The sequence below is a fragment of the Porites lutea genome, chromosome 3, assembly GCF_958299795.1.
Source record: "Porites lutea chromosome 3, jaPorLute2.1, whole genome shotgun sequence".
Taxonomy (NCBI): Eukaryota; Metazoa; Cnidaria; class Anthozoa; order Scleractinia; family Poritidae; genus Porites; species Porites lutea.
In genome coordinates this window covers 17339963-17367462 of record NC_133203.1, presented here as the reverse complement: position 1 = coordinate 17367462, position 27500 = coordinate 17339963, and the positions used below count along the sequence as shown (strand labels likewise).

The 27500-nt window shown below is 40.7% G+C and overlaps 1 long non-coding RNA gene and 2 pseudogenes across 1 annotated transcript; all 3 read right to left on the bottom strand.

Annotated features, from left to right (window-relative positions):
* Window positions 1-2408: 2408 nt before the first annotated feature.
* Window positions 2409-3710, bottom strand: LOC140931723 (uncharacterized; annotated as a pseudogene).
* A 2179-nt stretch (window positions 3711-5889) lies between these two features.
* On the bottom strand, window positions 5890-7569 carry LOC140929445 (uncharacterized). Its single transcript, XR_012164727.1, has 3 exons — window positions 7432-7569; window positions 6569-6712; window positions 5890-6458 (listed from the first exon to the last, which is right to left on the bottom strand). It is a non-coding gene; the product is annotated as an uncharacterized lncRNA (long non-coding RNA).
* A 16925-nt stretch (window positions 7570-24494) lies between these two features.
* The window catches only part of LOC140931721 (uncharacterized), a 6013-nt pseudogene continuing 3007 nt past the window's right edge, over window positions 24495-27500 (bottom strand).

The window sequence follows — 27500 nt, the reverse complement described above, 5'->3', positions numbered from 1 at the left end:
TTTTAAAATCACCGAATTTCGGCCATCGAATAAGGTTGAAAAAGTGCTCACAGACAGGAAAGAAGTTTTGTGCGGGAGCGAAGCACAGAAAAGGATTTTGAAAAAATTAGTTCGATTTTAATCATTCTTCATTAAGTCCTTTTCACCCACAAAAACTAAAGGGAAGGTTTACTGGCGATCCCAAACTCGCCGGACCGCTCTTAGGTGGACAGCCACTTAAGTCTCCAAGAAGTACTATATTTGAGAATTTTGTCCAGATATTTTCCATTAATTTTGGAAATGCTGTGAAGAATTCACTGTTTTGGTTTGGTGGCCGGTATATAGTTTCTACCAGGATGTCCCTTGAGTCAGCCGTTACTTGCATACCTATCCCTTCCACTTGTTCATCTTCCAAGTCCGGTCGGTGGATTGCTTTTAGCAACTTGCGATAATATATCACACAGCCCCTGCCTTGTCTGCCTGGTCTGTCTCTTCGGATGAGATTGTAATCTTCAATGTCTATTTCTCCGTCGATGATTTCACTGTTCAAGTGCGTTTCTGTAGACTCCAATATTTTTCATTGTATTTAAGTAGAATAGAATAGAATAGTATCTGTTTATTGAAAAATTATACTTATATAACGTCTATTTTTCCATTTTCTGTATTTATTCAGGTTGTCATTATGTAATTATGTAGCCTGGCCTGCCTCGATTAAACTGCAGGCCATTACCAATATAATTTTGTAATTTATTTGCGAAATTGAATAAAGGTTGAAGTTGAAAGTTATGGCCCTGTTGACTCCTTCTCGACCAAGCTTCTACAAACACCACAAACCTTTGAACGTACGTCTCTGACAAAAATGTTCATCCAGCTATGTAATTTTGGTCTCATAACAATCCCGGCTGGACCATGGGTTGTAGCTCTATTACTGGCCTTTACAAGAATGATATTTCCGTCATCTTGTTTTATGCTCTGTTGAATTCTTCCAAAGGCATATTTGCAATGACACTGGCCCTGCTGGTATTGTTGATTGATATCTCAACCATAAAAAAAACTCTGATGAGACTTTACTGAGGTTGGGTAATCTATATTGAAAATGCGCCCAATAACTGACCCAAGAGGCATATGGCAGCTGTGGAGGCTTCACTTCTCTCAATTCTCCAATTTGTTCAGGAGAGATTAAGGAATGGAGGTCCTCTTCCATCTTGTCCCAGTGTTGTTTATCACATCTTTTGCGTAATGATGGAGACCATCTTGCGACTTTCTCCTTTTAAAAAAGACAACTTTCTCTTTACAAATTTAAAGGTCTTGGTTGCTGTCAACCACTCTCAGAATCTTTGTAACGTACACACTTAACGCATTTTGGTCATGGGAGAGTTCCCTTAGTGTCCTGCTTTATAAGCAGTTGGCTCTAGAAAGAAAAAAGGCATTATTCATTTAGCGAGTGTGGTGTGTTATGTTATTACTTTTTTTTAAAGCGCAAATTAGACAAAAAAGTAAAAAACCAAATCAACATATTCTAATCGGCACTTACAGATGTCAAGAGCCCCCACGGAAGTTCTCTGCAGAGAAATAGGAGCCACAGGAAGAGTTCCTCAGGGAAACAGTTTTTGAAGGGCACCAATATGGCGTTAAATCCCCGCCAAAGTGCGACTTCTTTTTTAATTCCTGCGCAACATTTTTCCTTGCTGTCCGCTTTTCTACATCAGAGTTTCACAATGCAACATTGTAGTTTCATGATACTATACTACTATATTCCCATTTGTCAGGATGACCGGTTACCTTTCCAAAGTATGAACTTGGAAATTGGGGACCTATCGAAGACAAGACATGTAAGGAAGTTAAGGGGGCCAATACGAGTAAGGCCACAATGGGATTTTTTAACCCCAAACTATTGATTATGGTACGTGTAGAAGCTAGCTACAATGAAGAGCCAGGGTGTCCAGTGGCATGGTTGCTCAAAAAAATAGGACAATAGGAATTTCAGGATTGAGAAAATAGGAAAAATAGGAAACCTTGTATAAAAAATAGGAGAAAAATAGGAAAATCAATAGTACTTTCGTCGACAGAAGATAGCCTCCCCACACCCCAGGTGCTATCCTGATTCACCACTTTAGTCGATCAACAGCAGTGAACATAAATAGGACAAAACGAGTTTTTTGGTTTGAATTTTTATTCTTCTTGATATCCCTCGCTGAGATAAATCTATCAACCAATCTGTACAACATAACTTTATTTACTTTGATTTCCCTAGTTTTTAAGTAACAACTGAACTGTATCACCTTCACTTTGGTTCAGAACCAAAGTTGGCTTGTCATTGTGTTCATAACTTCAACATTAATCCAGCAGATGATTGCTAACACAACAAAATTTTTTCTTTACTGAGCTCGCAGAGAACCTGTTTAGAGATGTAAAATGATAGTTTACATTTACTTTGACTTTCTCTTCTTTGATGGTACAGCAGAACATCCGCTGGTAGAGCTTTCTCCAGCAACTTCTGATTGTTTGTGTTTGTGCCTTTGCCTGATTTGATTTGGCCGTTTCAATCATGAGACATGCAACTTTTGCACCTTGTGAATCAACCTTGGAACCTGAAGATAGGGGAGCCTGCAACTTACTTGTGTCCTCTGGCAGTAGCTCATCAGCCGTTTGCATTTCATCCATTGCCTCCTGCTCCTTTTTGTCTAGCATCTCTCCTATATCTCTCAAGGATCTTGTCTCTTTTCTTAACTTCTCCTGGTCTCTTTTCCTTCGTTCTTCCTCTTCAGCTTTCAATTTCTCATCCACCTCCTTTCTCTTCTTCTCGGTTTATTCTTCATCCAGCCACTGTCTATGATGCATGTGCGCAGATCGCACAGCAGTTAGAAGACCATTTGTCAGGGCAATTTTTTCCGGTCTCAGGTTTTCAGGATCATAAAACTTCACAGCATCTTTCACAGATCTAAGAAATCTACCCATAAGCTTGCGCAAGAACTCCGACATTTTATCGTACAAAAGGTGAACCTGGGGGCAGCTGTTCTGAAAAATGGTGAGGAAATCTTCAAAAACAGTTGAAACATTACCCATAAATTCCAGCTGCGCCTTTGTTTTCTTTCCTTCTTCGTCAGTTAACATTGCCGATACCCTCTTGTAAGCAACACTCTTAGGGGCTGTTTTGGGATGCTTTCCCAGATCCTTCATAAAGCTGCAGATGCAATCCCACTGCTCCAAAATTCTTCGCACAGAAGGACCTAAACTAAGCCATCTCACCTCAGTATGCTTTTGGAAATTGTGTATCTCCACACCCAATTCAGATTGTTAAGTGTGACAGTCTTCTCGCCTCGCTGCACTGTACTTGAAAAGGGAGTGAATGTCCACACAAAGCTGTTCAATGTCTTTCCCACATTCCTCTAAACCCTTGCCAAAAGCATTATGGACGTTATGAAGAACACAACTTTCTAAGTCAATAAAACCACTAAAATCTGGGTTGTCATTTTTGATGGCTCCTTCCAGCTTTTTAACAATGGTTTTATTGACATTAGGGCCATCTCTTACCAAAGTGCCTAGTTCGTTATTGGAAGGTCATCTTTCAACATTGTTTGGAAGATACAGTTAGCCACCTTCTCACCCTCTGCATGACCAAAAAATAAAGAGGTATAGAAGTTTATCCAGACTTCATTATGAGTTAGGGACCAGTAAGGAAAGGTAAGATCCATCTGCTTCTGGACCTGCATGGTGGAGGTTTCGTCAAAGCATCATTCACTCGACCGTCATGCTCCAGTTAAAACCTTTAAAGCACGCTGTAAGCCAAACCCATGCGTAACCGACAACATCCGCGGATTGATGAAGACCAGGGATGATTGGCGTAAAAAAGCAAAGAAAACAAATGACCCGCTATCCTGGACTGCCTACAGATATTTCAGACAGGAAGTAAAGAGGGAAATTAGAATTGCTGAACGAGAATTTGTTGCTGAACAAATCCAAAGGAACCCAAATAACACCAATAATATCTGGAAAGCAATCCGCCAGTGTGTCCCCAATAAATCTACATCTCAGCGAACATTTAGTAAGAGCGTCAAATCTGTTGCAGACGAATTTAACCAGTTCTTCATATCTGTTGGTCAGAGCACTGTTGACAAAATTACGTCCATGGCTAATGAATGCAACTTAACACTTAATCAGAATTATTTCGCGCCGAGACAATACGCTTCCTCTGACCAGTTCACACTTAGTACCGTTGATTATAAACAAGTAGAGCGTATAATAGCAGCGATGCCTTCAAACAAGGCCCCCGGGATAGATAAAATTCCGATCCGTGTCATCAAAGACTGTCTTAATCCAATTGTTCACTCAATAACGTCTATCGTTAATGCATCCTTTCAAAACTGTGTTTTTCCATCAAAATGGAAAACAGCCGAGGTTACACCCATCCTAAAGGAGGGCGACCATGAACAGGCAAACAACAATAGACCCATCTCACTTCTACCAGTTTTATCGAAGGTTTGCGAAAGGGTAGTACATAATCAACTCACCTCGTATCTGCAATCAAATGACACCCTATCAAAGAGTCAAAGCGGTAACAAGAGATGGCACTCTTGTGAAACATCTGTCATTGAAACAACAGACACAATTCTTAACGCCATCGATAAAAAGAAGTTAACGGCAGTTGTACTATTAGATATGAGCAAAGCCTTTGATAGTGTCAATCATGACACGTTAATTTTAAAATTGCAAGATGTCGGAATTTCCAGTGACACTCTCCAATGGTTTCGTAGTTACCTAAGCAATAGGTCACAAGTAGTACGAATCTATTCAACGCTATCTGAGCCTTTGTCTGTGACCAGTGGCGTTCCTCAAGGAAGCATCTTGGGCCCACTTCTTTTTAGCATATATACGAACGATCTTCCATTGATCCCACAGAAATGCAGCACCCAGAGTTATGTAGATGATACGAAACTCATTACTTCCTTCGAGCTTAAAGCCAACCTGGATGCAATTGCTGATTTGGAAGACGACCTGTTTAAAATAGGGGAATGGTGTTCCAACAATCAATTGTTACTAAACCGTGGCAAAACCAAGTTGATGATATTTGGCAGCAGGCAGATGCGTGCAAAATTCCAATTTCGTTACCTTTCCTTTATGGGTAAGGACATTGTCCCTACAGACACCGCCAAAGACCTTGGTGTGACTTTGGATTCTAATTTAACTTACGATGAACATATAATTAAAACCGCTTCCTCGTGCATGTCCCGCCTTGGCCAGATAAACCGTGTCAAGCATGTCTTCGACAAACGTACACTTTTGATGATTATTAATTCCTTAGTTTTTAGCAGGTTATTTTATTGCTCCAATGTTTGGTCAAATACCTCAAAATGTAATGTCAACAAGTTACAGGCAGTGCAGAACTTCGCATGCCGCATTGTTAGCGGCGCGCGTAAATTTGACCATGTTACACCAATTCGCAAGGAGCTAAATTGGCTTTCAGTTCCCGGTCAGCTTTATTACCGGAACGCTACTATGGCTTTTAAATGTATGACCGGTCAAGCCCCTGAATACCTTACATCAAAATTCATAAAGCGAGCAGAGGTTAGCCGACGTAGCACCAGAAATTCACAGCTTTTACAAATTCCCTTTTTTAGAACAGCTGCCGGTCAGAGAACATTTTTCTATAGAACTGTGAACTTATGGAACTCCCTAGACAATTCCTTTAAACTGTGTAACTCGATTGATGTTTTTAAAACTCGTTTACATACTAAATTACTTAAAGAATTGTAATTTTATATATATTTTAAAACATTTCTTAATTGTAAATAGGATCATGTATTGTCTTTGAAAAGCCCCTTGGGAAAGTCAATAAAGTATGTATGTATGTATGTATGTATTGTGTAATTGGTAAGTGGATCTGACAAATGTGACACAGCACTTCTTTAACAAGTTTATTTGCAATCTGAAAATATAACCATACAAAATGTGCAGTTTTAAGCATTTCCTTAGCCTTCGTGTCTTGAGGTGGTAAGCACTCTTCTACTGTCATCTTTGTAGAGTCGTTCACTGATGAGTCAAAACAACAAGTGCACTCACAGCTTGGTAGCCCTCAGCTTGGTAGTCTTGACCAGTTGATACAGATGTTTCCTTCACATGAAGTTACATTTCTCAAAGACGTCCTTGACAAGAATGGAACAATTAGTGATGCTGTTGCTGATATTGTCGGAGATCAAGACACATCCAATGATAGTATGTACTGAGATCCTAAAACAATGTAACATCACACTGTTTAACTTAATTCAAATTTTAAATAATATTATTGAAGTTTCTATTGATTATGATTGCAGATACCATATTCTGCTTGAACATGTAACTTAATGACAACATAATCATTTCAACAAACTTTGATCCTTAGATTTACCAATCAGTGATGTCACAAGTACTCTGAAAGACCCAAATTGTGCCACCACTCTAAAAGAAGCACTCAAAGAAGCTGCCAGGGAAGTGTATGGTTCCTGTAACAGCGACAACAAAAATAAGCTGCGCATTAATGTCAGGAGAGGAAAAGTGTGGAGCGACACTTTCGAAATTGTTAGAGGCCAGGGTAAGTCAGATTTTTATTTACCTCTTAATGTTCGATTCACTGGTGAGGAAGCAGTAGAGGAGGTCCAACAAGAGAATTCTTTAGTGTACTTTTTCAAGGTCTAGAGCAACAGAGAATTGTTGCAGGTAGTTCTCCATTTTTAACTTTTTCCCATGATATCCTTGCCTATGAAAGAAAAGAGTATGAAATATTTGGGGTTTTGGTGGCTTTGAGTTTGCTAAATAGCTGTAGTGGGCCCCATAACTTAAGTCCATCTCTGGTCCATTACCATTTAAATGAAGAAAAGCAGTGTTGTTAGTTTAAAATTGAGGAAATACCCAACCCAGATATAAGGGCTAAGTGTATAAAAATTCAAGAAACATCTGGGGAAAAGGATTTCAGTGATAACGTTCAAGCTCTAGATGAGAGATTTGATGCAGGCTTCAACAAGGCCTCTGTTTCCCTTAATGATAAAGAGAAACTTCTCCAAACCATGGCTTACCACTATGTAATTAATATATGTCATGACTAAATACTGCAGTTTAAACAGGGTCTTTCATTTGGTGGGGTACTAAACGTTCTTCGGAGATTTCCAAAAGAGTCATTTACAGAGCTGACAGATAGTACAGAATCTGTGATCACCCCTGAAGATCTTACAAATATTTTTGAAGCAAACCTTTCTACCCGTGGTTCAAACCGGAGAATTGCAGAAGACATACTGTATAACTGGGAGAATTTTCTAAGCAATGTGTTTAGAGGAAAGGTTTCCCAGACAACTATCTCAATTGAGATAAAAGAGGATGTTGATACTGGTAATGATAACGATAAAGTTGTGGAGACCCAGAGTACTAAGGTAGTTACTCTTAATGACATTGTGATGTTTTCCACTGGGTCATATCACTTACCAGCTACGGGATTTGAACGGAAGGTAGAGATTGATTTTGAGCATAATCCCCCACAAGGGAAAAGGGTAACAGCAAACATCTGTGGACCAAGTATTAGTTTTCCAGTGTCGCCAAGATACACCAGTGCTCTGGAAACATTCTGTACAAACGTGGCAGAAGACATATTCTCGTCGCCAGGCTTTGGATGTGTGTAATGCAATATTGTTGTCATTTGATGTTGCTTTTTAAAATTGGGAAAGTCTTAAAACTGTTCCATTTAGAACGGATTACTAGAACCTATTCATAAAGAATATTTTTTTAACGGAACTGAGTGATTGACTTTGCAAATAAACTAAATATATGGCTACAGTATACCGATGGTAGAAGGAAAAAAATCATCCAACTTTTCACTGCTGTTTGGTATGGTCATAATAAGTTTACAGCTTTACAGACCAGAGTCACACCTTTGTGAATAGGCTCTATATTCACTTGTCATGTTAATAGTTATTACTTCAAGTTGAAAAACGTTGTTTTAGTTACAGTGTAAGCAAGTTCCTAATGCAACAACGTTTTTGGCACAAACAAACTAAACTTTGACGATCTTTTTTAATTTACCAAGTGCAACTCAACCTGCGCTAACCATCCGTGCAAGGTATATGTTAATCCAGCAAAGTGAAATCCTCTTCCTATCTGAATCGTACGGGACTGGAATAGTCTACCAAGATCTATTGTTGAGGCTGGGAGCCACCCTGCGCGTTTTGCAAACTTCTAAGAAATTTTGGATTTTTCTCTTCCGTCATTTATCTTAGCGAACCTCTTAGGAAATGCATGTTTACTTGTGATTGGTGCATTTCGATCCACATTGTTTGTTTCTGTGTTTCAAGGTTCGCTCCTTGTGATGACCCTGTTTCACACTGTTTTGGGCAATGATCGACTAGTTTTCTTCGAAGCTTTTTACGATCCTTCGTATTCTTGTCTCTTGCAAGAATAAAGCAATGTCTGCCAAATCCCCTCAACAAAAATTCCATTCATCATTGTCATTTCGTTCGCTATTCTTGAGCAGATTAGGCTCATTCTCAATTTTGTTTTTGCGGGCCAAACTGGGCGAGTGCATTGCATTGTGATTTGCATTAACTCCACCCCCACTCAAATGATTGACAGAACAGAAAACCCCATTTGAAGTTTGGAAACACGCAGTGCGACACAAATTTGGCTATAAGAGTGTGCTGAAGCGCTTCCTAAATATCCATTAGTTGTTTGTCTTGTTCATCTACAATGTATTGTTATTATTGATCTTTCGTGATCCAATTTATTTCTTGTAAATAGTTTTTAAATGAAAGTCTCTTGCCCCCGTTGACATCGATACCCGAGAAAGAAAACAACGGGAGCAAGAGACTCTCTCCCACCCCGAGTGTGAGTAATTTGAGTCTCAGGCCGTTTCGCTATCTTTCAATGGTAACGCGGAGTTCAAGCCAAGGTTCATTCAATGGCTTTGGATGGGAAAGGTTGCAGAGATTTGCGACCTTTGATTCGCTCTCGGTGCAAAGGCGTCTTGAAGCAAGATAACGGATGGAAAGGAGAACTATCGTGTGTTACCTAGCCGGAATTTGAAGGCGATTGGAGCAGTTGGAGCGAATTTACAGCCGTTTTCCTTCAGTTGATCAGTCGAGCCGCTTCGCAGGAGTGCTCAACCTAGGGAAACCTTTATATAGAGAGAAAACCGTTTACATAAAAACCCATAAAACGGCCATAAATCGGCCCGTGGACCACACAGAAGAGATGTAGCATAAATAGTAAGTAAGGTAAGCTGTTTTTTTTATCGAAATCCTTTCATTTTCTTAGGTTACAGAAACGATAGGTTTTTTTCCCCATACAAATCGTTATATTTCGAATGTTATGCAACAATGCTGATGTTCACGGATACTCATATTTCGAGCTTGGGCAATGTATGGAGAACAATATGGAGACTCCAGAAACTGATATTAGGGTTTAAAGGGGCATCGTCATCAGATGTCTCTTGTGTAAAGATACTTTGAATGCAGTTTGTAGGGAATTATATCCTTGCTATTAATACTGATTACATTCAAATGATACTGCACATGAATACATCAAAGTGTATACGGGGGGGAACACCAGTCATATATCTTTGAACACTGGGATTTTATTTTACAATATCCATAACTGGGCTGCTCTCATCATGTACTGCCAAGCACTGATAAAACAGCATCAGGAGTTGCAGCAGTTGTTTTACAACAGTACCAGGCTGTGTTAAAAAAGATGTGTTGAAAGATGGTGTGACAGAGGCTCTTCTTGATAGTTCAACATTTGCAACTGTGGTAGAACCGTTTGAACAAGGGTGTCCTATGATTGATGATATACTTAAGACCCTCCTCATAACTGAAAGTGCCAGGAGAAGTATAATCAAGACCCTCAGCATAAGAAGACGTGGTATAAATGCTCTTGCTTGCCTGCTAAGTGTGCAGAATCAGCGATGTGAGAATGACATCAATCTAGCATTTGGCATGATCTGTGACATGGTGGTGGGGAGCAGTTTATAAACATATTGCATGCAACGGGATTGCCTCCTAGCTAGGATAAATTGTAAGTGCCATCATAAATTTTAAGCACCAGAATAGTTTTATATTTCACATAAAATCCTGCATTATCAGACTTGGCAACATGTGCTCTCACCTATAGATTGAGATTTTCTGATCATTCTTGGGTGGGAGACAGGACTTTACCTTGCGTAAAACGTAGAATGATGGGACTCCACGCTCCCATAGAACAGCCCCTGGAAATCTGACCCGAATTTTTAAATTCTGTAGCAAGTTTAAATGCTGAGTTCCGTGCCATTTTACTAATCCTTTTAATGTACAGAATTCTAGGGTATCATGCATGGATGACATTTGTTTGGATTAAAGTTTGCGTCCATGAGGGTACATTTGTGTATACCACACGAAAATGCTGGGAAATGCCATTTCTTTCGAAAACCTGTGGGTCCTTTTCACAAGAACTGTGTGGACAGGGGATTTTGTCCTTCAGGACGAGCTGGTGAACTTTCCTTTCGCAAAAAAAAACACTCTAAATGATTCATTTACGCATTGGTGTAAAACTTTGGAATGAGATGCCTTGTCATATTAGAGATCTTCCTAAAAAGAAATTTAGGAAAGTACATCACAGATTGCTTTTGGATATCTTAAAAAGAGAAGATGACTATATTGGGACGCCATTAATAGTTGAAAAAGTTCGATTAATAGTTTAGTGATTTCTGTATTAAAGTATTTGCTTGTTTGCTTGTTCAGATTTAATGTAATTAAAATAAAACTGTGATAGAATATTATTTATTGTAACTTAAAATTGTAGTTTTTCCTTCCTTTTCCTTTCCCTTCTTTTCCTTTCAATTTATTTTTCTTTTAACTGGTCCGCCTAGATTAGCAATTGCTATTTTGCGGGCCAGTCTATTGTAACCAATAGTCTTATGAAATAAAGTTGAAGTTGAAGTTGAAGTTGAAGTTCATTTTCGTTCCCTCTAGTTGTGCATAAATTATTTTCCGCCAGTTTTAAATCTTCATCTGACAGGTGCGTTCTTTCTTTGCCTTTCCCATAATACCTAGCGCAGAACCAAAATCCCACTTGCTCTTGAATCCACTAGAACGTACCGGAGTACAAAGTGGACTGTGCACTGTGCAGTACATTATCACTCATAAATTTCAGACCCGTTCTTTAACTTTATAGGCACTTATCGGCAGCTATCTTGGGGGGTAACCCTAGAGACATACGTGGGCATGGCGCAGGAATTGTCAACTTTGTTTGATACCAGACATAACTAATTGGTGACATCAATGCAATCAATGAATAATCAATAGGTAATCAATAGGTAATCAGTTGATTAGTCATTGATTATTGCCGATGATCAATGAGTAATGACTAATCGATAGGCCACAAAATTTTTGGTCATCGATTGATTGCATTGTTTAGTCATTGATTTCATCCATTACTCATCAATATCATCTCGTGTCCGCAAACCTATTTGGCAAAGAAAAATAAAATTTAAAAAACTTAAATGTAAACAGATTTTTCCAGGTTTATTCTTTTCAGCTTAAGTAGTACATGGAAATTAAGGTTCAGAAGGTTCTCCAGTATCTCTTTGCCGTTTTTTGTTGAACCATACTTTGACGGTTGCCCTGTCAAGGTTGTTCAGTTTTGCAAATTCTTCAATAAGTCGGTGCGATGGATACTTGGTGTCTTTGTACAAGGCCTCGAGGGCCGTTTTCTGCAAATGCGAAAATTTCGTCCTCCTATTTGCAGTTGATGAAGCAGCTCGTTTCCTTTTTCCTGTAAAGCAAAAACAAAATGAATTTAATATGCAAAGCAACAGAGCACTGACAAAAAACATAAACATTTCCAGGAACGATGTTAGCGCAGTACACAAGGCATATGGACTTTGCAACAGAAATAGTTCTTGCGAATTGATTAAATTACACGTATTCAAAAGTGATTCATGTACCTTGAATCTTTCCTCTCAGATCCCCCATGAGTCTTCTTTCTGTAGCCAGTTCTTTATCCTTTAGTAGGGCTCTCTTCCCTCCTCCGACAATTGTTCAAAGGTCTTAGGTTTGTTAAGAATTTCGGATCTTCTACCCTGGGATCTTTCCAACACGTGGGCAAAAAACTGTGCGATGGGGATTTTGTTCAGTGGCAAAAGGCGCAGTGCTTCTTGGCTAAGTTCTGCTGTATCTAAAGCAGGGCCAGGCGATGCGCTTAAATTTTTCTGCCCGCCGTTTGGTGAATCTGTTAGGAAATAGGAGAATGAAAATACATAGTGATTGCACTGAAATGCATGCACAAATCATTTTCCTGGATTTACTGACATTCACAATATTTCAATTTGAGTATTGCGGGTTTCTTACCGATGTTTTGACTGTTTCGCGCTTGAACTGAAATGTCAGAAGTGATTTTTTCCTCCATGCTGTACAAGGAATTCTTCGAGCTTCGGCATCTCATCTATTGGAAGACAGATTTGTAACGGAATTTCAACGAAAATATATTAGTGAAAAAACCAAAAGCTTTCGACGTTTAGTCGTCTCAAATCACAGGCACAGTGACTTAAAGAGAACTGAATACTTAACTTGAGCTCACAGGTAATGTTTATTTAATTATATAAAAATACCTTCACTGGCAGGCTGTCCTCCACAGCCTCACTAACGTCTACCATGGCGTCTAAAGACTCTTCTAGTAAACTTTTGTGCATCAAGGAACAGCGCGGCAGATACCAATTTCCGGTTTATCTGCGTTGCTTTTCCCCGAAAATCTGAGGTGTTAAAATGGCACTCCATTATCAAACAGTGGGTCATTTAACTCAAGCTTTTCCGTCATTGATTGCCTCTTCGGTACTTTTGGAGTTGTGCAAGAATTAAGAAGAGATATCCTGGTAATATGTCTGCAAAAATACAATTTTCAGCTGTATTGAAGGGGCAGCATGAGGCATCCCTACCTAACTGCATTGGCGACAAGCTCAAATGTGAAAGGGAACTGGAGTAAATGTACGATAAATGCACTATCGTCGCCAAAGATCCTCAGGAACGTATTGGAGGCAGAGTTCCGCTTCATTTCTCTGAGTTGTTTGTTAAAGTCATGGAGTGATGCAATGCAAGCTTAACATGGTGAGTTTGCAAAATTTAAGTTCAGAGAATTCCTTTACACCGGGTCCTTTGCCTAAGGTTTACCATGTTTTTAGTTTTCAGCAGTGTAACAGAACTAAACAATTCTATAACTTTCTTCCAGCATCATCACTTCACCAAGTGAGCCCAGCAGACCACCGTATGGCGACCCTTAGGAAAAAAATCAACTGCAGCACAGTTGCAGCAATCACTCTGCAAAAAGAAACTAGTTGCTGCAACTAATTGCCGGAAGATCGCACAATCTTACCGCAATTATTTTCCCCATCACAGCATTCTGGGTGACTTTGCTGCAACTGTGTTGCAAATACTTCAGGGGCAACCAGTTGCAGCAAAGCGGCTGAAATTTATGTCGTGCTTACCATAATATGCGTTCTACTGCTTAAGTTTCCTTTAACACAATTAATCTGTAATGATTAATAATGGAACTTGCCGACTAATGTTTACACTTATAGATGTGTGCGGGGGCCTTGAAATATATACTGGTGATGACTTTTCATACCTTACTACATTACCAGAGCAACGACGAAACTATACATCAGTCACACTCGATTTTATTTGTAAATTCTTGAACAAATACAATCGATTTGTGCTATATCAGATAAATCCACGCACATACATTTTGACACGATAGCTTCCACACCAACAACATCGCATATTTCTTTTTTAAATCGCTTGTAGGCTTTAATGTGTGGCAATTTCACTGACATAAAGTTCATATTTTCCATGGAATCTATAATAAGGTGGTTACTCGTTTCCTCAAAAGGGGTTATAAAAGCAACAGCTGAAAATGTTCGACATCTACAGTCTACGCCTGAACAGTTACATGCATGAGTATACTGGGCAAAAAAATATATTTGACCAAATCTGAAAGTTGCATTTAAATTGTATTTAACTGTAAAAGAATTACGCACCGTAACTCTGTCGTATGCTCGAGAAAAATATATTGTTCCATCCCCTTTTTTCAAACGATTCACAAACTTGAGTTCACGAGTAACACTTAAAAGGCTTGTTAATCCTAGAAACGTCTTTAATACATCCATTTGTATGTCACTTAACTGAAATGAGTATGGTTTACCTAAACCACGATAACCGTTTCCAAAGTCTAAAAAATTACTGCTGGAAGATTTAGTACCGACCATTTTTGAAAGGAAATTTCCCTCAAGTGTTTTGTCCGAAACTGCCTCAATCATGCATGGCAGTTTCTAAACAATCCGATACTGCATGTGATCTGTAGTTCAACTCGTTGTGTTCCATGGAAGAGTTTCAGCAAATTACCATTCATGTTCTCAAAGGGGAAGCACGAATGACACCATAATAGTCCGAGATTTCGGACTCACTTAGGAAGGTGGAGGAGAAAATGCACATTTAGAGTCATGTATCTGTCTCCATAAATTGTTCCAAACATCTGACAAAAATATTTTAGTAACCTTTCGCTTTGGAGGAGGTCATTTTCTGTCACATTATCTTGAAGCATTAACCAGATTGCCTACACGAAACATGCCAAATGTTGAAAACATTCCCCTGCTAAGATGCCAAAAAGGCACGGAAGAGCATAAAAAAGCAACCAGGTATGCAGTTCAGAAGCCTTCCAAAATTGCCTGTCCTCCAGACTCCTAGGAACCCTCGTAATTAAATCGGGAGGTTTGATTTCCAACAGAAGTTTATTCACGATATCAATTTCTAAACTCAGTGAAAAAATGTTACTTACAAAGGCGGGTGTGAACCACAGCTTAAGTAACAACTTACAGATTCCTTGTAAAACAGTGCATATCATCGATGGTTGTCCCTTGTATAACATCATAGTGAGTAAAGTAAGCTAGAACAGACGGTCCTTTTATGGCATAGACAGGCTTGTCACAAGCTACTGCTTGTTTTGCATGTGCTATAGTTCCCTCGTGAGTTCTTTCTGGGCCAACAGGTTCTCTTGCAGTTAAGGGGAAAATGTGACAGTGCCCCCCCAGACGATGTTTTGCAAGTCTCTCCTGGCTGGAGACATTTAGAACAGCCGTATTTGCCATTAAATTGCATACAGTTACACACCAGTACTTTTATAGCTGGAAGATCACAAGTACCACACAAAAGGAAGCACTTCGATACTATTTCATTTCCTGGGCTTACTTCAATAGTCACACCGTCTTGCTCCAACTTGAGAATACTTTCGTGGATTGGTTTACAAAATGTAAGCATGAAGGGCTTATGCGATCCGTACCAAAAACCGGCAAAAATCATGTCTTCCTTCTTCATTCTTTCCTTGTATGGTAGTTCGTTTATAGTAAGAAAAAATGGCCACGTCTTGGTTTCTGAAAGCTGATAACATGAAACCACTATTGTAAAAACTGATTTCTTACTGTATTTTTCCAAGTTTTTAGCATCGGCCCGCCGCGTCTGGAAAGCTCAAATTTCAGAAAAGTACTACTTGTATTTTTTGGCCTCAAAAATTTTCTTTTAAGTTGCCCGTAGTTTTGAAAACAGATTTTGAAAGAAGAGATAATGCTCTTTAACGTGGTATAAGACTCGTTACTGAAATCGAGGTACCAGTCGACGATTTTGGGCTTTGAAATTTGCCATTTTTTCATTGAACGAAAACGTTCAAAATATTGAAAATAATGAAAAATCTCCAAAATATTACACTTTCGTTCAAACTGAGTAAATCACCACTTAGAATGTGTGCAATTAAGTACTCTTTTGAATAAGTTATTTGTTGTCCACATTACAATGGATTTGAATTTGAAAACGATTTTTTTGTGACACATGGTCTCGGGCCTGGAAAACCCGGTCCGAGAGCCGCGAAACCAATAACCCCCCCGTACGTGGAAAATAATTATCGGATCGAAGTAAACATTACATTTATGTTAATAGCTTACTTAGTGCTACTTTGTGAATTTTTTTGAGAATTTTCGATTTTTCACTTTTGTAGACCTCTGGTCGATATTTACTGACATCAGCTCTTAAGCACTGTCCCAGTGCTGGTCCACTATTTCACAGATCGTTTCCGAAAACAACTTCAATTAAACGCAACAGATCAAGTCTCAAATGTTCATTCATCAATGTGCCAAGCGTCTACAGTTCTTAGGTAATGAAAGGCATTAACTTATACTTGTCTAGTTGCCTAGACTGTCCTATGATGTTTATCAGTCCCTGAACATTTCAGGTTAATCGGTCACCCAAGTTCCGAATCGACTTGGTGGCTTCCGCTGCATTGACGGTCTCCCACAAACACTTGAATCAATCTCAGGTAAGCCTTGTACAGTCGACTCAGCTGTTTCACAGCCGACACCCGCCTGGTTGAGGTCATGTGCAACAGAGGTCGTCAATCTCGCACGAGGCTCAGGTTTCCTCACATCCTCAGGCTTGTCACCGCTACAGCTTGAGCATAGTCCGTCTTGAGTGGTGATGTATCAGGCGGTCTCTCAGTTATGACATCCAGGGGAACCTCCAGTTCCCTACCCAACATCAAGAGGTTAGGTGAAACCCCGGTTGACTCATGAACAGCACCACGATAGGCCATCATGCAAGTTGGAAGTTTTAGATCCCAGTCTGTCTGGTCTTGCTGGATCTTCCCACGTAACATTTCAATGAGGGTTCTGTTAAAACGCTCCACCTGTCCGTCAGACTGGGGATGCAGGGGAGTGGTGCGGGTCTTCTCAATGTCTAACAGCCTGCAGACTTCAAAGCCTTTGACTCAAAGTTAGTTCCTTGGTCGCTATGAAGCTGACGAGGTACACCGAAGCGACAAATGAACTCGCTCACAAGCTTCTCTGCAACAGTGGTGGCCTCCTGGTTGGGTATTGGATAACTCTCAGTCCATTTAGTGAAATAGTCACTAACCACGAGTATAAATTTGTTCTTTCGCGGGGTTTCTGGCAGTGGGCCAAGAATGTCAATCGCGATTCGTTCAATGGGAGCTCCCACCATGTACTGCTTTAACGGAGCACGACGTTTGCGTCCCCAGGTTTTCTTAGACCCACAGACATGGCACCTGGCGACGAATCTGTGAACTGCTGAAGTAAGTCCTGGCCAGTAATAACGAGATTGAAGGGCGCCTAGGGTCTTTCGTATACCACGATGACTCGCAGTCGTATGACTATGATGAGCTTCAAGGGCAGCCTGTCGGAGACTCTCGGGAAGAATGCCCTTTGTCAATAATCTGATCACCTCCGTCACTTTCCCAAGTGCGGCAAAGTACACGGTTTCTGAAGAGCAGGCGGTCCCACTGTGACCACAAGGTCTTCACAGCACAACTCTGAGGCGACACATCTTCCCACAATGGTTTTTCTTCGCCGGCTTCCTTCCAACCAATAATAACCTTGAGATCAAAGTCAGCTTCCTGTTGTTCCCTCAAGAAAGTTGAAGTCCACGTTGGTTCTAACTTGACAGTGGCACAACGAGCACCAACAGGTTCTTCACAATTCACAGATTGTTTGTTGTCCTGGCAAGGGACATGCATCACAGTCTGAACACCCACATAACCAGATGACACTCGCTCCTGTGACTTCCAACCCTTACACCACTCACAACGGACATCACATGGTCTACGGGAAAGTGCATCAGCATTCAGATGTCGCTGTCCTGGTCGATACTGGATCTCGAAGTCGAAAGTACTCAAGTAATCAATCCAACGTGCAAGCTGTCCCTCGGGATCTTTGGCCTGGACAACAAAATGCAAAGGGGCATGATCAGTTCGAATGCAGAATCTTGTACCTTGTAGGTAATGCCTGTGTTGCTTAACAAACTCAACGATTGCCAAGAGCTCACGACGCGTCACACAATAGTTCCTTTCAGACTTGGACAATGTCCGACTTGCAAATGCAATGGGTTTTTCGACCCCGTCCTGAAATTGTGACAACACTGCCCCAATGCCATGGTCTGACGCATCAGTGTCTAGCACAAACTTTCCCTCCCTAGTAGGGTAGGCTAGGACTCTACCGGACGTAAGTAAACCCTTCAGGCTGTCAAAAGCCAGCTGACATTGCTCTGTCCAAGCAAATTCCGCCTTGACTTCCATTAGCTTGTACAACGGCTTAGCTATGGTCGAGAAATCAGGGATGAATCGGCGGTAATAAGAGGCAAGTCCAAGGAAACTTTTGGTCTCCGTGCTGTTTTCTGGGGTGGGCCAGGTGCGAACTTGCTCCATCTTTTCAGGGTCTGCAGCAATGCCTTCTTCCGTGACCACATGTCCGAGGTACGAAACCCGTTTCTGGAAGAGAAAACACTTCTTTGGCTTAAGTTTTAGTCCTGCCCTGGCTAGTCGCTCGAACACCTCTTTCAACCGCTCTAATTCCTCTTCAAACGTGCGTCCCATAACTGTCACATCATCAAGATAGATCAAACAAATCTTCCAATGTAGGCCCTTCAAAACAAGTTCCATCAGTCTGGCAAAGGTGCTGGGTGCGTTGCAGAGGCCGAAAGGCATCACGGTCCACTCATACAGGCCGCTCGAAGTTACGAATGCTGCCTTCTCCTGGGTGCCTGCATCCATCGCCACTTGCCAATAACCTGAGGCAAGATCCAAAGTTTAGAACCATCGGGAACCGCTTAAAGCAGCAAGAGAATCATCAACCCGAGGCAAGGGAAAGGCATCCTTTATCGTCACTGCGTTAAGCTGGCGGTAGTCCAAGCACAGCCTTTGGCTACCGTCCTTTTTGGTTGCTAGCACAACCGGAAAAGACCAGGGGCTGGACGATTCCTTCACCTTGCCCTGCTGTAGGAGGTTAGTGACTTGTCGTTCTATCTCATCATGTTTCCACGGTGAAGTTCGCCGGGGTTGAATTCGGATTGGAAGAGCATTGCCCGTATCGATTCTGTGCTGGACCATGTGCGTGGTGCCTAAGTCCCCGTCTGAAATTGAGAACTCATGCTGGTAATTGAATAGCAACTCCTGCAGTTTCTCAGTTTCACTGTCAGTTAAATTATCTGTGCTTCTCTCAAGTAGTTCCTGCAAGGCCTTCGGTAGAGTCATATCAACTGCTCCTTGTGACACATGCTCATTTATTACTCTAGCTTGGCCCATAGCACTGTCATGGTTCTCTTGATTAAGCTCTAGTGAGGTAACATCAGTAACTGGCTTAGCGAGGGCAATCACAGTCTCAGCAGCCAAATGAAACACTTCATTAGAAACATTGAAAACACGTAAGGGGACCACCCTGTCCTCCGTAACATCAACCAGAGTCCTTGCAACATAAAGTCCCTTTTGTTGCAAATGTGAGTTCAGACATGGTTCTAACAATCGCGTGCCTAATTAAGACGACTTTGGGTCTAAGTTAAATGAACGCTTGTGAACAAAGACTGGGACGATCACCTCAGTGTTAGGTTCAATCATGGTTGACCGTCGAACCATACATCTGGAACTAAGGGGTTGATTCTTGAAATCAGAACAATCAAACACTTCGCCATTAATTGACAGTTGGTTTGTCGCAATGTCAATACGTGAATCAACTGGTGACAGGAAGTCCATAGCCAAAATGCCCTCATCCTCAATCTCAGCGACAATTACATGCATTTGAAACTCACTGTTACCAAGGTGCATGACAACATGTCCCACACCATAAGTTTTCGCTTGTTGACCATTAGCAAGAGCAATGGCAGAATTTTCTGAACTCAAACTGAACTTAACGCTAGCAGGTAAAGAATTATAAACCTCGAACGACAAAACTGAACGTGCGGCACCAGTGTCTATCAACCACATGACACGAGATCCTCCAAGAAAGTCTGGCAAGTAAAGGCCTCGTAACTTTTCATTAACATGGGACCGTTCCATGGGTGTATCAGGACATGTCATTTCCTGGTTTGGCAATTGCTGAGAAAATGCATTGTTCACATCAGTACCACTTGTGGGGCAACCATCACTCGCATTTAGGCATCCCCCTGGCCCGTGGGCGACACCCTGTGGCCGTTTCCCGAGCCTGGGTTGGCTCGGTCAAGTGACTTGTACTTTGGGGAGTTACGACGATAATGGCCAAGTTCTTTGCAATTCGAGCATTGCATATTGCGGTTGGAGTAACGTGAAGAAGGTAATCGCTGTTGGCTACCAGAGGTGTTCAAGGAGAGTGACTTGGAGAGCTGCTGTATCTGCTCAACTAACTGTTGCATAGCAACTTGCTGAGTCTCCTGACGTTGTTGTTGCACTCGAATATCAGAACGTAACATATCCAGCTGAGCTTTAAGCAAATCAGGCTCTTTATCAACTTCATCCACAGAGCGAACATGAAGAGGGCTTCTGCGCTCATCTCCATCCACGAGACGAAACGCCTCAAGTTCACAAGCCAGCGACAGGGCGTCATCTAAGGTGCGAGGTTTATCTCTACGTAATTTAAGCCTGTCGTCTCGATCCTTCAGTGCATCAATAAAGTGCTGGACGGCAAATCTTTCCTGAGTGTCCGGAGATAAGTCCTGATAAGCTAAACTTGACAGAGAGCGAATATCTGTAGCAAGAGCTTCAACACTTTCGTTTTCCAGTTGGCGACGGTTATGAAGGCGCACTTGGTGTAATTCACGCTGCTTTTCAACACCAAACCGAAGCTCCAATTTGTCAACAATTTTGAAGTAATTTCGACAATCGCTATCACACATACCATTAAGCACCTTTTGGGCTTCTCCTCGAAGGCCTGCAGCAAGAAATAGAGCGGCTTCTTCTTGGTCCCAACCATTAACAACAGAGTAACGCTCAGTGTTTCAAATAATCACGCAGCGACTGAGTACCATCATAATCCGCAGGATTTTTAATAGGCTTGTTTAACTTTGGGCGGTGTGTAAACAAATCAGTGGAGTAAGTATCCTGTTGACTCTCCGATACGAACGGGTTTTTGGAGCGAAATCGGTGACTTGCACTGTTATCATGTACTGATGGATCCAGCGGCGATGCAAATGGGCCCGCTGATTGAAATCGCCGACCTGGACTCTCCACATGCATTGGTGAGTCTACAGATGAAACAGACTCTGATTTAAATGGGTTTCCCGCTTTAAAAGGATTAGCTGGCGTTGAACAACTCATTCCTTTAAATCCTGAATCCACAAGTGAGTTTTCCGCCATTGCAAATGGGCGAGACCACGATAGAAAACACACGAAGAGACTTTGGATGAAAAACAACAGAGGGTGACGAAACTCAGTCACGCAAACCATGAAAATATCGCCATTGAACACATGTATCCGTGAAGTTCGTCTTTGTTTACCGCTGCCACCAGTGTAACGCCACGATTCCCAGCTAAAACACGGCGTTAAGAGAACAATATATGTTTAATCTGCTACTCAACTGGTCTTACAATCATTTCTTCGCACATGGTTATTACGCCATCTCACGTGACTTACTTAGAGGGGCACCCGCGGGGTTTGCCTTGCACCACAATATGGATACTTGAGAGAAAGGGGACCATTATTTTCGGATAGTCTTCTATAACGTTTGCCATCCATTATATCACTGTACATTCCACGTATTTGCTTCCTTTCAAATCCCTTCTCAATATTTGGAATAAAGTCTGACTTTTGAAATAAGTCTCGCAACTGTTCAATAATTGGTATCTCGACAAAACATGCTGTTGAACCCTGCTTCTCTAAATTTTGTTGACAGTTTGTACATTGCTTTTCCTCCCTTTTAATCAACAGGAAACAAAAGTTACAGCACTTATGGATAATAAGAGGATTCTGTATCGAAGAAAAGTATTTCTTCAAAGGATAAACACTTTTCAAATGTTTGGGTTGTGTTAAGCAGTGAAGACTAAGCATAACAAGCAAGTCCCTAAATTAAATTCCTGTAATTGTGTACGTTATGGCATACGTTAAAACTAGAAGCATGCTAACATAGCATGGCATACTGTGGCCTTCATCGATAGGCTCTTCCATCTCGTTCTTTGAACCTTTGCTTAAGTCATTTTGCTCTATACCAACGTTTCCTAAGTCCTCGTCTTCACTTACTTTGTCGCTTTCCTCAAGGACAGTAGGGACCTTACGATCCACTACGGCGAAGCTCTGGTACAGCGGATGTAACCGAAAGAGACTGGGCCGACTAAGCCGTCTCCCGCTAAAACTCGAATTGATTAAGTTTTGTGTAGTACGGCAAAGTCAAACTCGATGTAAACAAATCAGACTCGGCTCTAAGTTTTTTGGTTGTGGTATGTTTATTTAAAAGAAATGGTTTATTGGAAAGAATTGAGAGAGCTTATAGTGCTCTACTATGACATGAAAGTCCTCGATGACGCCGAATTTCTCTTACTATACGACCTTTACAGCCCACAAAACCTGGACTTGCCGTGTGACTTGTATCCACCTTTCGACGTCCAAAACCTGACCGAAGATGAATGTGTGGCCCAAGGCTTTCTCAGGCTTTGCGGTTCCTGATGTTATAATTTGTCACCAAGGGACAATTTGCGAAGGAACTGAAGGACTATGCATGCTTTTGAAGCGGTTGTGCTACCCTTGCCGATACAGCGATATGGTCCACTTGTTTACTAAGCCGGTTCCTGTATTGTGTATGATTACAAATCAAGTTTTATATCTATCAAGCTCACAGCCATCCCATTCTGCAGTGGAATCATCAGCAACTAAGCCAAGCCAATCTTGAAAGATTTGCCGAAGTTTTTCGCCGAAAAGGAGCCCCACTTAATATTAAAGTGTTTTGCTTTTTTTGATGGGACAGTTCGCCCTATTTGTAGGCCCGGCACTGTCAACCAGAGGTTGCTTTACAAGGGACACAAACGTGTCCATGGAATCAAGTTTCAGTCTGTTGTTACCTCAGATGGAATGATTGCAAATATGTATGGCCCTGTCGGTAAGTTGTCTTTTCTTTAGAAAATTGAATCTGGGGTTTATAGGGTGAGGGGGCAACTGCTTAAGTGTTTTTTTTTTTCTTTTCATCTTGAGAAATCGCTTGAAATGAAACTTCTTGGAAACATACAACTGCTTTTTCATGAGAAATTACAAAAAAATCTTACAAATTAAACACTTCACTCGCATTACCTCATAGCCAAGCTGACTATGTCTAAAGGAAAGCATGTTTTTTATATACAAAATCTCGTCAGTTCGTAATAAATATATCAATGAACAAATAAATAGTTTCATTTTTTCCTGAATTGTCATAGTTACAAGAAAAATTAATGAAATATTCCTGTGAGACCCTTGATGCTTCAATGTTCTTTTAACAAAATGTTATAGGACTTTTTTCACTTATCTGACTGAACTTTAACACTCCTCCTGTCCATTAATTTTGTTGCAGAGGGAAGAAAGCATGATGCAGGTATGCTTGCTGAGTCTCACCTTTTGGATGATCTCTGTCAGTATGCCTTTAGCCTGGCTGGACAACCACTTTGTATTTACGGGGATCCTGCTTACCCAATCCGTGTAGGCCTTCAATGTCCATTTAGAAATGGAGTTTTAACCCCACAGATGGAAGCTTACAATACTGCTATGAGCTCGGTGAGAACAAGTGTGGAGTGGCTGTTCGGAGACATAATCAATTACTTAAAGTTTCTGGACTTTAAAAATAACTTAAAGTTGGGACTGAGTAGTGTGGGGAAAATGTACATCGTCAGTGCTATTCTTAGAAATGGACTAACATGTCTATATGGAAACGCAACCTCAGATTTTTTCCAGTGTAATCCTCCCGAACTTGAAACTTATTTTGCATAAGTGCTACAGTTTAGGTTAACTGTTTTGAAAATGATCTTTAATAATTCAAGCATTATGGTTTATGGTGTAAATTAGCAACACAGCAATGAAACCAAAAGCACTTAGACATTTTGAGAGGTTTTGCTGGATTTAATGAGAACTGTTGGAAACATGTTGGGGTCACAGCGTCAGTTCTCAAGGGTGACAAACCTCAACATACTATGTATACCTCAAGATTTTGATTATTTTTACGACACTAGATTCTGTAAAGGCATATCACACTTGTATTTAGAAATTGTATGTCATGTAATGATTCAGTCATCTAAAAAATACTGTAGAGTTGATCTCACATATGACTCCTGTTAAAATGGTATTGCTTTTGAGACTGCCAGTAAAAGACCAGCCTTTTGCAAATGAAGATATGAACTTGAAAAATTCGATAGCCAATGAGAAAAGCCTTTGTTTTCACCTTTCTGGCCTTTAATTCATGCAAAAACACAAAAGTAGTTTTTGCTTGAATTCGAGGTTAGTTATGAAAACAAGAGCCATATTTGTTTATACGTTTTATGTCTTATGGGTGGAATTTTTTTTGAGTAACATTGGTTTTTTTAACCTTTTTAAAAAGAAATATAAAATAAAAGCACAGTGTGATGACCAGGCAAATTCAAAATGAATTACCTTTAAAATACAGTAGCTGACTCCATAATACAACTTTGCTACAATACTTGGAACGATTTCACATGCCTTTTAATCTAACACTTCTTGCTGTAAAACTCAAATGGAATGAAACTGATCTGTCACACTCTTCACTCTTTTGACAAGAGTTTTTCCAAAACAGACATCATTGCCTGACTTTGCTGTGCCATTAACATCTGCATGTGTTGATTCGGTTGCTGCTGTTGAGCCTACTGTTGGGTCATTGCTTGTAAGAAGGATTGCTGCTGGGTGAACATTGCTTGGAATTGAGCAGCTTTGGTTTCTTCTTCTTTTTTCCTTATCTTTAGCTCTTCTTCACGGAGTGCCTTGTCTGATTCAGCCTTCTCCTGCATAAACTGGAGAGCCTCATTACTGCTTCTCCTGGATTTCCTTTTAGTCCATGGGCCAGAAAGTGAAACCCTCCCCCCCCTCGGGGATTTTTGCAGACATGTATCACTTCAAAGCTTCACCCAAGGATATTTGAAAAATGCATGTTTGCACTTAATTGGTTGGTGGGTGTGGCTGTGCAGCAACATTCTTTTCCTCAGCAAAGAGTCACAGGTTACCCACACCAAGAGGTAAGTTAACCTCTTCTGAAACACCATTACTGACAAAAATAACACTCAAAGTTATTTAATGTAAAGTATTTTTTAAATCTCATATGTAAGTTAAAATTTTCTACTTAACTTTTAAGCTCCAAAAACTCTTACTGCGCATGTCACAAGTTTAATTTACCATCTACTTGGGTACGTAACTAACACCTGTTACGATAGTTCTAATAAAAAAAAAATCTCTCTAAAATGTCTAACCTACGTGAAATTTTGGTAGTTACTGGCCAATGAGAATGTACTAGCTACTGAATGATGACTAATCCTTAGTTTGCTACTTATGCGATATTTCCAAGCCGAAAAGGTGTTAACAGCGCTTTATAAGGTCCTCTAAAGTAAAGCACAATAACTTTTCCACAGCACTGCATTTAATAATCTTCTTCAAGCTTTTTATGGTACATTAGCTGTAACAAAAAAAGTAGTTAATCATTTTGTGGATTATATTTCAAGACGCATATCGTACTTCTCTATTTGATATCCCATGGGGCACAGTCCACCTTTTTTCCTGTCCCACAATCCTTTGAGACTCAGATTAATATTCAGAAGAATTCAGTGATGTAATTGTACGTATGAGTAGTTTTCATTTTACCTGCGCATTCATGGGTGCCCTTGGAAAGAAAATGAGATGTAGTGGTTTTGAAGAAGTCCTCATCGAATCAGGGATCTGTGCAAGTGAATTGATAGAGCAAGTTTTCACAGGCAAACATTATAACCACGCCCTTCGCATGCGCAAGGTTGTCTACGAAGCTTTGGAACAAATTCTTCAGGTCTACGAGTCGTTGCATGGTTGTCTTTTTGATAAGCAAGGGTTTACAACATTAGACCATCTAGCGAAGAACCCGTGCAAACATAACCTTTTAGAATGTTTAGCAAGTGAAAGCTGTAACAACTCCCTAGACCGTTATGATAAATTCAAAGAAACTGTTCGGCAGGGCGCGCTTGGCAAGACAGCTCAGTTTTGGTATGGCATCATTTTCTGTTGTTACCAATGGACCATTGGAATTGCCCTGTACCCAGCCAGACCACATGAGGAAATAATCTAAGTCCCCTTAATGAGATGCATATTCACCAATAGAACCATTGGAATAGAATGCTTTTCTATTGGTACCAATCGTACCATTGGTACCAATGGACCCTTGGAATTGCCCTGTACCCAGCTACACCACATCAGAAAATAATCTAAGTCCCCTTAATGAGATGCATATTCACCAATAGAACCATTGGAATAGGGTGCTTTTCCATTGGTACAAATCGTACCATTGGTACCAATGGACCATTGGAATTGCCCTGTACCCAGCCAGGTCACATGGGAAAATAATCAAAGTCCCCTTAATGAGATGTATATTCACCAACAGAACCATTGGAATGACATCCTTTCCTATTGGTAACAATCCTACCATTGGTACGAATGGACCATCGGTTTGACAATTCGTATCCGTTTGTGTATATTGGACATGTGTGGAGCTACATGGAAAAGGTAGGCCTGATTCTACAGTTCCATCGAGCGGCTAAAGAGAATTGCCTGGCGCTTCACCTAGCAAGCCTCCAAAGAATGTGCAGCATGTTTTTCAGCTTCGATCACCCAAACTATGCAAGATACTCTGCATTCTACTTGTTGAATAAGTTGAACCCGGAAAAAACGCATCCAGGAGCAGAGGATCTGTTGAAGAACAATGGCTTTAGTGTTAACAGATCAGATGTTCCATCATCTAGAAATGCCAAATGCCAATGTTGACATAACAATTGAGCAAACAATTAACCGTCATGCAAAATCTCACAGCGAAATTGTTGGTTTTAGCCGGAACCGTTCTGCTTACTACAGATGGTGGCGCACTAGACATGCAAGAGCAAGCTATCTGGAGGCAACCAAAAAGATAGCGAATATCGAAACTCTGAAGTCTACCTAGCATAAGGAGGTAAGATGTTCGCAGATATTGAAGAGTGAGCAAGACACGTGTTGCGTCATGGAAGCGATAAATAATTTTATTAATCCTTTCACAATTGAAGATAAGGACACGCTGTATTGTCCGTCATCCGGTGCTCCCGTGCCCTCGAATGTGGATAATGACATTCTAATGTCTGATGAAATTGGCAAGAAAGCCCACAAGCAGTTCGTTCAGGACAGGCTTATAGACATAACCGTCAGCTTTCACGCGCTAGCGAAAAAGCAAAATCTAAAAAGCTTTTGCAAATTAAGCCAAAACTTCACTAGTCCAAGGAAAAGGAAGAAGGAACATAGAAATAACTGCAGAAAGAAACATTTTGGGGCAACTTGTTATACTGGCACTGCAGCATGAGCTTAGCTTAGAACCGTACTAAGGGCGCTATCCAAAAGTCAGAACTGGCCGGCAGGAACCATGGCCAGACCAGACATTTTGGCAATGAAATAGGCTCTTTCCAAGAGGTTTTACTGAAAAACCATCTCCTTTGTGCATAATATTTAGGATTTGACTGATGTGGATAGTAAGGTTTCATTAAAAGTGAAATTCTCATTGCGATGGGAATGGG